The following is a 7,718-nucleotide window of genomic DNA, read 5'->3' as shown; positions in this document are numbered from 1 at the left end:
TGGAATACACCAGTTCGTTTTGCTTCTTTGTTAAAACATAGTTTCAATCTAAATAAAATATGTTAGGCAGTCTTGTTTTACTTCAGTGCACATATTTTTACAATGGTAATAACACACTACAAATAGAGTAACACACCCTCAAATAAATTAGTTTAGCTGCTCTTTGATTTGTAAAGTTCTTTTATCAGCAGATAGTGTGCATATAATATATGAATTCAGAGGAGTCATTTCTTTAGTAACAATCAAGTATTTATTTACATCAAATGAGGGACTTATAATCAGTGATAATAAAAAAACTGTAGGATTCACTGGATCGGTAAAAAAAAATTGTGAGACACATCATAGATATATGTTTGAAAGACTAAATGCCCTGTCCAGTTGTTTTAGTCAGTACAGGTATCTAGCCTATAGGAGCTTTGTGAGCTGGTGCTGGGGCTTCCTTGGTCGCAGAATCCGGGTTGTCATTCCAGCCTGCCTGGTCCTACGCATCCATGCCGAGTTTCCTGATGCCACATGCCCCAGTACGTGAGTTTTAGACTGGCCCATGATAGAACCGGGACACAGAGCTGGATATGACCTCCTCCTTCTCAGGCCGCTCGAACTGTGCAGTGAGGTCCTCTGGGATTTGGATGGCCAAAGCAGCTTCTGTGTATGGTCCCAGGTCAACAAAGACTTTTTCAAATATGAGGTCCACCACATTCCCTGTTTGATAAAACACAAAAGATTTTGTTTACATTTTTCACTTTTTTTTGTTGTTTTTTACAAAACAATGACTGAAAGTCTGTTTCTAACTTCTTCTTTACTGTATTTTGTTGTTGATGGAACTGTCATAACATTATACGTGCAATACTCAATACAATGTGTACAAAACATTTTTTGGTTGAAAAATAAAATAATATAACACACCTTTGGAAATTGGACCTTGAACAGTGGTTCTCCTTCTTTTGTTTGGGCTTGTGGTCAGTCAGCATTTTCATTGTAGTACATGGCAGCCAGGTAGAGTCTGGAGGTACAGTAAAGAGAAAATCAAAGATGTTAATTTTGACAGAAACCTTAGGCTACACACTCTCACAAGTTCTAAGTAACCTAAGCTTCATTAACCTGCACATTATTCCAAGACTGATAAATGACTGTTAGGTTTATCAAAAGTAGATGCACTTCAGATGGCTACAGACCTGTACTTCTGATGTGGGGCTGAAGTCTGGCATGCAACATCCCTTGTTGCAGGAAGCTGTATAGATACACTTGATGTGCTGGCCTGAACAGAGGAAACAGAGGCAGTAGTTATGGCAACAGTTGCAAGCAGTGCAAAAATGATAACAACAAATGCACTCAATTATGTGTAAATCGGGTTGTCAATAGCTTGTAAATATGTGTAAAATGCAAAAAATGTATATTACAGACTATACCCTTGGACATATCCCCTTAACTCTGCGCTTATCTAGATATTTCCTACAGGCACTGTATCTGTAAACATGATATAAACGTTAAAACGGCCATCATAAGGCATGACTCTCACAAATAACTTTCACAGCACTAATAAACAAGCCCGGACACCTATGCTAATCACTACAGAGCCTGTTTTTAGTCTGAATTTTGCCGGCTCGACTTTACAGACAGCTAAAACGCATTTAAAGTATAATACATTTAACAGGGTGGCTCTAATCAATGTCACACGGCGATACCAAGCAGAAGAATTACATACAATCTGTACCCGGCTGCGTGTCGACGACGCTAAAGGTTAGCCACATTAGCTGCCATGCTCACAACACACGCAACAGGCTCTCGTGAACATATAGTAAAGCAACATAAAATGGTAAAACTTACAGCTCCCAAGTTCAAAGTTGGACCACGGACAGTCGATACTGATCCAAGCTTTATCTTGAGACTTGTAGCAAATCCTGCATTGTACTGGCCCTCGTGGAGAAAGCAGTCCGAGGTGAAATGGTTAGCACACACGTACAACACTTTCGGGCTTGGAGCGAGAGCATTTCCATCAAAAATAACATGAATCCACTGGGTCTTCAGATCCTCGGGCGTAGGGATTAAAAAAAGACTTCTGTGTTGGTTTGTGCAGCCAACAACAAAGCAACTACTGTGTTTCGCTTGTACCTTCGACATTGTTCTACCGAAAGCCAGTGTCTGCGAGGGAAGTAACGATAACGTCTGCAAGGCGGACTCAGTGGGCGGAACACACACCTAGCTCGGGGAGTGTCACCCACCCGGGGGAAGGTGGCATCGCCCTTCTTGACGACATCAGGGGAAAATCTCCAATTCGCCCGTTTGAGCACACATTTCTTGAAAGGTGGAGAAAGCAAAAGACGGAGAGGATGGACTTTTCTCATGTTTGGGGGGTTCGTAGACATGCCAGGGACACATACTACTGATAGAAAACCATGGAAAAGTGCATTTTGCATAATATGTCCCCTTTAATATACAAAGAGCTTCACAATTTGCTTTTCATTTAGCCACACACTTGCACACTGATAGTGGCAGAGCTGCCATTCAAGGCACCGGGCTTACCCACCAAGGTTCAGCTCACATGCTGTATAGACAGAAGGAGCCGGGCACAGAACCCCCAACCTTGTGGTTAGTGGATGAGCAGCTGCTCCAACAGCAGACGTGAAGAATAGAGGAACACAGTAAAATTCATGGGGAGATGTGTACAAAATGCCAAAATCTTAATTTTCTTTAATGGATTTTAGATGTTGGTGTTTGTAATTCTAAGACTTTTGTAAACTTTTGTATCTAGTGTGAATGTGTTTTTGATGCTGACTGCATGATTGACTATTCACCCAGACCTATGTGGATGATGTTCAGAGGTCAAAAACTATTGTTTACTGGTAATAATAGATAGTCAGTGTGTTACCTCAGTCAGTTCAGCAGTTGAGAAAAATGTTGCACCGAAGGAAAGTGCTGTTTTGACAGGAAGATAACGGGTTGAAATATTCTACATGAAGTAAATATTTAAACAACCATTGGATGTTTCGGTGGGCATCGTTTAAAAGTGTCTAAAACTGTTTTTTTCTGCTGACCCCGTTCACAGTAGCACGTCACTCCGCGAGTGTACCGTGTTCTCTGCTGCCTCTCTTAACTTGCAGCGCACTGATCTGAATCTCCTGTAGGTAACACACTGACTATACATGACTACCTCACACAATCCCACATCCAATAACCCCAACTATTCCTTCAAGCATAACTGTGATATAATTACAGGACAGTTTCAGTTGTATCTCTGAGTGTAACTGTGCTCTGCTGCACTTCACTGTAACACTTCAACTCTGCATTGTGTGTGGAGAATAAAGAGCAGGAGGCTTGCTTATCTTTATGTGGCGCCATTTATTGTCTGAACAGGAACACAAAACAAACTGGTCATTCACACAGCACACTTCTAAAGAACAGAAGTTATTTTAGCACAGATGCTAACTAGCTAGCTTAAAGAGTGCGATATGCCGTTATTTGAACATTTCAGCACTTAAAACATACAGCGACTCTCTCATAACACTATTCATGAACATTTCTACAAATCACAGAGAGCATATATGTTCATACTTTGTACATACAGACGTTATTGCACAATATTTGCACACCGTGCTACGCTCTGCAGCTCACTTCAGGCACATCTCTCATGAACTGGTGATCTCTCAAAGCTGCCAGTGGCATATATCTACCTCCAAGAGAAGGTGCCTGTTACGGCCGCCACTCTGGCCATTTTTGTTGTGTTTAATTTCCCTGTCTGCCAGGCTGCCTGCCGAGCTGCCTGCTCCGTCCACCCAGATGCTCCACCCTCTCTGGCCTGATTGGTGCGGTTTGTTTGCAGCCGGCCAATCCCTGCCGCCCAATCAGGAACCACCGGATATAAAACTCCGGCCAGTCTGTCAGTCCAGGCAGCTGACTGTTAGTGGCAGCTCGCCTCTTTGTTGAGAGAATATTTGTCTTGTGTGAACTGTAAGATAGCAGAGATTGGTAGTTTGTTTTGTGACAGTTTTGTTTCTTTTTGTTTTACTCTTGGCATCTTTGAAGCCTGGAAGTGGGTTCAGGTTGAGGATTTAGTATTACACTCATTTTGCTGATTCCTCCACTTGTAGCTATTTGTTGTTACATACACTAGGTGAAGGGATGCTGTTCCTGGTGTGTTTTTGGTTTTTGTAGGAGCAGTTTTAGTTAGTGTTGGCAGATTATATTATTTTTATTATTTTTTATTTTTGGACACACGGTGGCAGTAATGGGAGACACACACAGGATATATGTTGGGTATAGGTGGGAGGAAGTATGTAGGCACAGGAAGTGGGAGGGCACACAAGTTTTCACCAGACCTGAGGCAGAGAGGACAAAGGGACAACACCTGTAGAGAAAGTGGTATGTTGGAAACCTTCGGGGTTTTGTCAATAAAACGACAATTAAACCAGCAAGGCTGACTGGACATTGATTCTGTCTTTTTGGGTCTGCGTAAAGACAACTGGCTGCCCCTCCTGTGCAAGTAATGGCAATATGGGAAATTGGATGAACAATGAAAATTGCTATTACAGCTAAGTGAAAACTTCGCTTTATTGGAGTGGATTTGGATTTGTGGATCATTCATAAGGAATGAAAGGATTGTTTTCACGGAAAAAGAGGTTGTTTCATGCACAAACCTGACGACCACACCTCAATCAACGATTGATGCTGCCTGTGCTAATCAGTGGACTGATGATCGAATGACTGCATGCTACAATCAGCTGTTTGAAACACCTCTAACTGGATTGCTGCAAATATGTCCGATGTTGCTGGAAGGGAACCTGAAAGGGAAAAAAGGGTCACTAAACACACTGCTAAAGGTTTGGAAATGTTTGTTGAAAAATGTCAGAAGACAAGAAGCATTAAATGCAAACAGGCAAACAAGTTAATGGAAACACTGAAAGAGCTCAGTAAATCAAAGGAAAATGCAACTGAAGTAGAATCTAACTTGTGTGAATTAATCAAATTGTGTGATGAAGCAAAGGAAAGCCATGAGTCACTGGTGAAAGTACCACTGCCTGAAGATGAACTTGAAAAGCAAAATCAGTGGTTTCAACAGAGAATGGAAACTCTTGATGGTTTTATTAAAGATGTACATGTGTGGTTAACTGATGTTGGACAGCAAATAAAACACACCATTGTTGAGCCTGAAAATGCCACACAACGCAGTGATGTAAATGCTGATGAAATTGGACCAGATGACAGTGTTTCAAATGCCCCAAAACCCAACTTAAAGCCCAAATCCAGTTCTTCTACTTCATCATCATTTGCAGCTTCAACATCCTCTGTTTGCATTAAAGCTCAGGCAGAAAAAGTTGCTCTCATGGAACGGATTGCTGCCCTGAAGAAAAAACATGAGCTTGAAGCACAGCAAGAACAATTAAAAAGGATGAAAGAGCAACTGGAACTGGAAACTGAACTTGCAGCAACTACTGCAAAGATCAATGTATTGGAGACCATGGGAGCTGGAAGCAATTCCAGTGTTTCTGAAGGAATGAACTCTTATCTAAGGAAAGCAACTGCTCAACGTGAAGCATCAGCTGAATTAAAGCCACATGCAGATGAACACCTACCTGTTGAAAGACAACATGTTCAGACTCATGTGCAAGGTGTACAGAGCCATGTCAGTACTGCACCCCCTGTGGTGAACAAAGGTAATTCAAGTGACATCTGTGACATAATTCAGAGGCAAAATGACATAACTGCACTTCTGGTTCAACAAAACCTCTCATCTACTTTACCACCAAGAGACATTCCTGTTTATGATGGTGATCCTCTGCAATATGAAGCCTTCATCAGAGCATTTGAGAGAGGAGTGGTAAAAAAGACGGATGACCACAGTGACTGCTTACATTTTCTAGAGCAGTATACCAAAAGGCATCCGCAGGATTTGGTCCACAGATGCCAACATCTGCCTTCAGCCCTGGGCTATAAAAAGGCAAAAGATCTGCTTAAGGAACATTTTGGTAACGAACATAAGATTGCCACTGCATATATCGATAAAGCATTTGCCTGGTCAGTCATCAAATCAGAGGATGTGAAATTATTGCAGGCATTCTCACTGTTCCTTAGAGGTTGTTGCAATGCAATGGAACATCTCACCTATATGGAGGAAATGAATGTTGTATCCAATATGAAAATCATTCTGCTGAAACTGCCTTACAAGCTCAGAGAGAGGTGGAGGAACAGGGCATGTGAGCTACAGGAGCAACGTGGACATCGGGCTAAATTCCCTGACTTGGTAAACTTCATAGAAAAACAAGTGAAGATACTGTCAGATCCACTTTTTGGAAACATCCAGGACGCCAAGCCAGCAACAGCTGCCAAAAGCTCTGCTTTTGTGAAACCAAGAGAAAAATCAAGACCAAGAGTAAGTGGCTTTGCAACTACTGTAACACCGATAGAAACATCAGTGCAGGAAAAATTGATACCAAATGAAATGAAAAGAAATATCTCGACCATCACAAACTCTTTAAGTTCTTGTCTGTTCTGTAACAAAAGTGGTCACACATTGGCGTGCTGTCCACAGCTCAGGAAGAAAATGCACAGAGAAAAAATAGACTTCCTAAAGGAGAAGGGGGTCTGTTTTGGATGTCTGAAAATAGCACACATGAGCAAAGACTGCAAGAGTCGTTTGATCTGTGATGTGTGCAACCAAAATCACCCTGAAATACTTCACATTGAACACAAGGACAAAGAAAAGAAGCCAGAACATACAGAACAAAAAGAGAAATCAACTGGATGCAATGCTGTTCTCTCACCTCAGACTTGTGGGCATATTGGGGCCGGTGATGAAACCTGTATCTTCTCCATTGTACCAGTACAAGTTAAAAGTCACAAGGGGGACACAGTGTTGCAAACATATGCATTCTTGGATCATGGAAGTTCATCTACATTTTGCACCGAAAGTTTGTTGAGAAGGCTGAACAGAACAGGACATAAGACTAATGTTCTTTTGCGTACCATGAATCAAGTGAAGTCTGTGAGCAGTTATCATATCAAAGATTTAGAAATATCTGGGCTGGACAATGATGATTTCATTCAACTTTCTGATGTGTTTACACACAAGACTATGCCTGTTTCTCAGTACAACATTCCTAAACAAGAAGACCTGCCAAGTGGCCATACTTGAAAAACATCAAGATTCATGAAATAGACTCTGGCATTGACTTACTCATTGGAACAAATGCTTCCAAGGTACTGGAACCTTTGGAAGTGGTCAATAGCCAGGGGGATGGACCATATGCTGTGAGGACCCTATTGGGGTGGGTCATTTATGGTCCATTGAGAGAAGACGATGACATCAGGGAGGAAAATGGCTGTCCTTCTGTTGCTGTCAATCGCATATCCATTGTGAATCTAGAGGAATTACTGGTGAAACAGTATAATCAGGACTTCATTGAAAGAACCAGCAAAGAAACAGAGGAGATGTCAAGAGAAGATGTCAAATTCTTGGATATCATGAATCATTCAGCAAAGATGAAGGATGGACACTACTGCCTTGACCTGCCTTTCACACAAGAATATCCAAGCATGCCAAATAACCGCTGCATTGCAGAGCAGCGCATCCAGAGCCTGAAACGCAAATTCATGAAGAATGATAAATTTCATGATGATTATAGATCTTTCCTCACAGAGATGATTGACAGCGGTTATGCTGAAGTGGTACCAGAAGACCAACTGGACCGGACTGATGGACATCTCTGGTACATTCCACATCA

At 41.7% G+C, this 7,718-nt stretch overlaps 1 long non-coding RNA gene across 2 annotated transcripts; it reads right to left on the bottom strand.

Moving 5' to 3' along the window:
- Positions 1-208: 208 nt before the first annotated feature.
- LOC147818100 (uncharacterized) lies at positions 209-2,113 on the bottom strand. 2 transcript variants are annotated; one of them, XR_015438321.1, is made up of 4 exons: positions 1,828-2,113; positions 1,102-1,258; positions 907-1,003; positions 209-702 (listed from the first exon to the last, which is right to left on the bottom strand). It is a non-coding gene; the product is annotated as an uncharacterized LOC147818100 (long non-coding RNA). The 2 variants fall into 2 exon arrangements; XR_015438322.1 differs by having other exon boundaries at positions 1,176-1,258.
- Positions 2,114-7,718: the final 5,605 nt, after the last annotated feature.

This window comes from Seriola lalandi, unplaced genomic scaffold, assembly GCF_002814215.2.
Source record: "Seriola lalandi dorsalis isolate HSWRI2012SDOR001 ecotype SW California unplaced genomic scaffold, Sedor1 jcf7180002054694, whole genome shotgun sequence".
NCBI classification, from domain to species: domain Eukaryota; kingdom Metazoa; phylum Chordata; class Actinopteri; order Carangiformes; family Carangidae; genus Seriola; species Seriola lalandi.
Note: the sequence above shows the minus strand (reverse complement) of the source record. Positions and strands in the feature narration are given on the sequence as shown.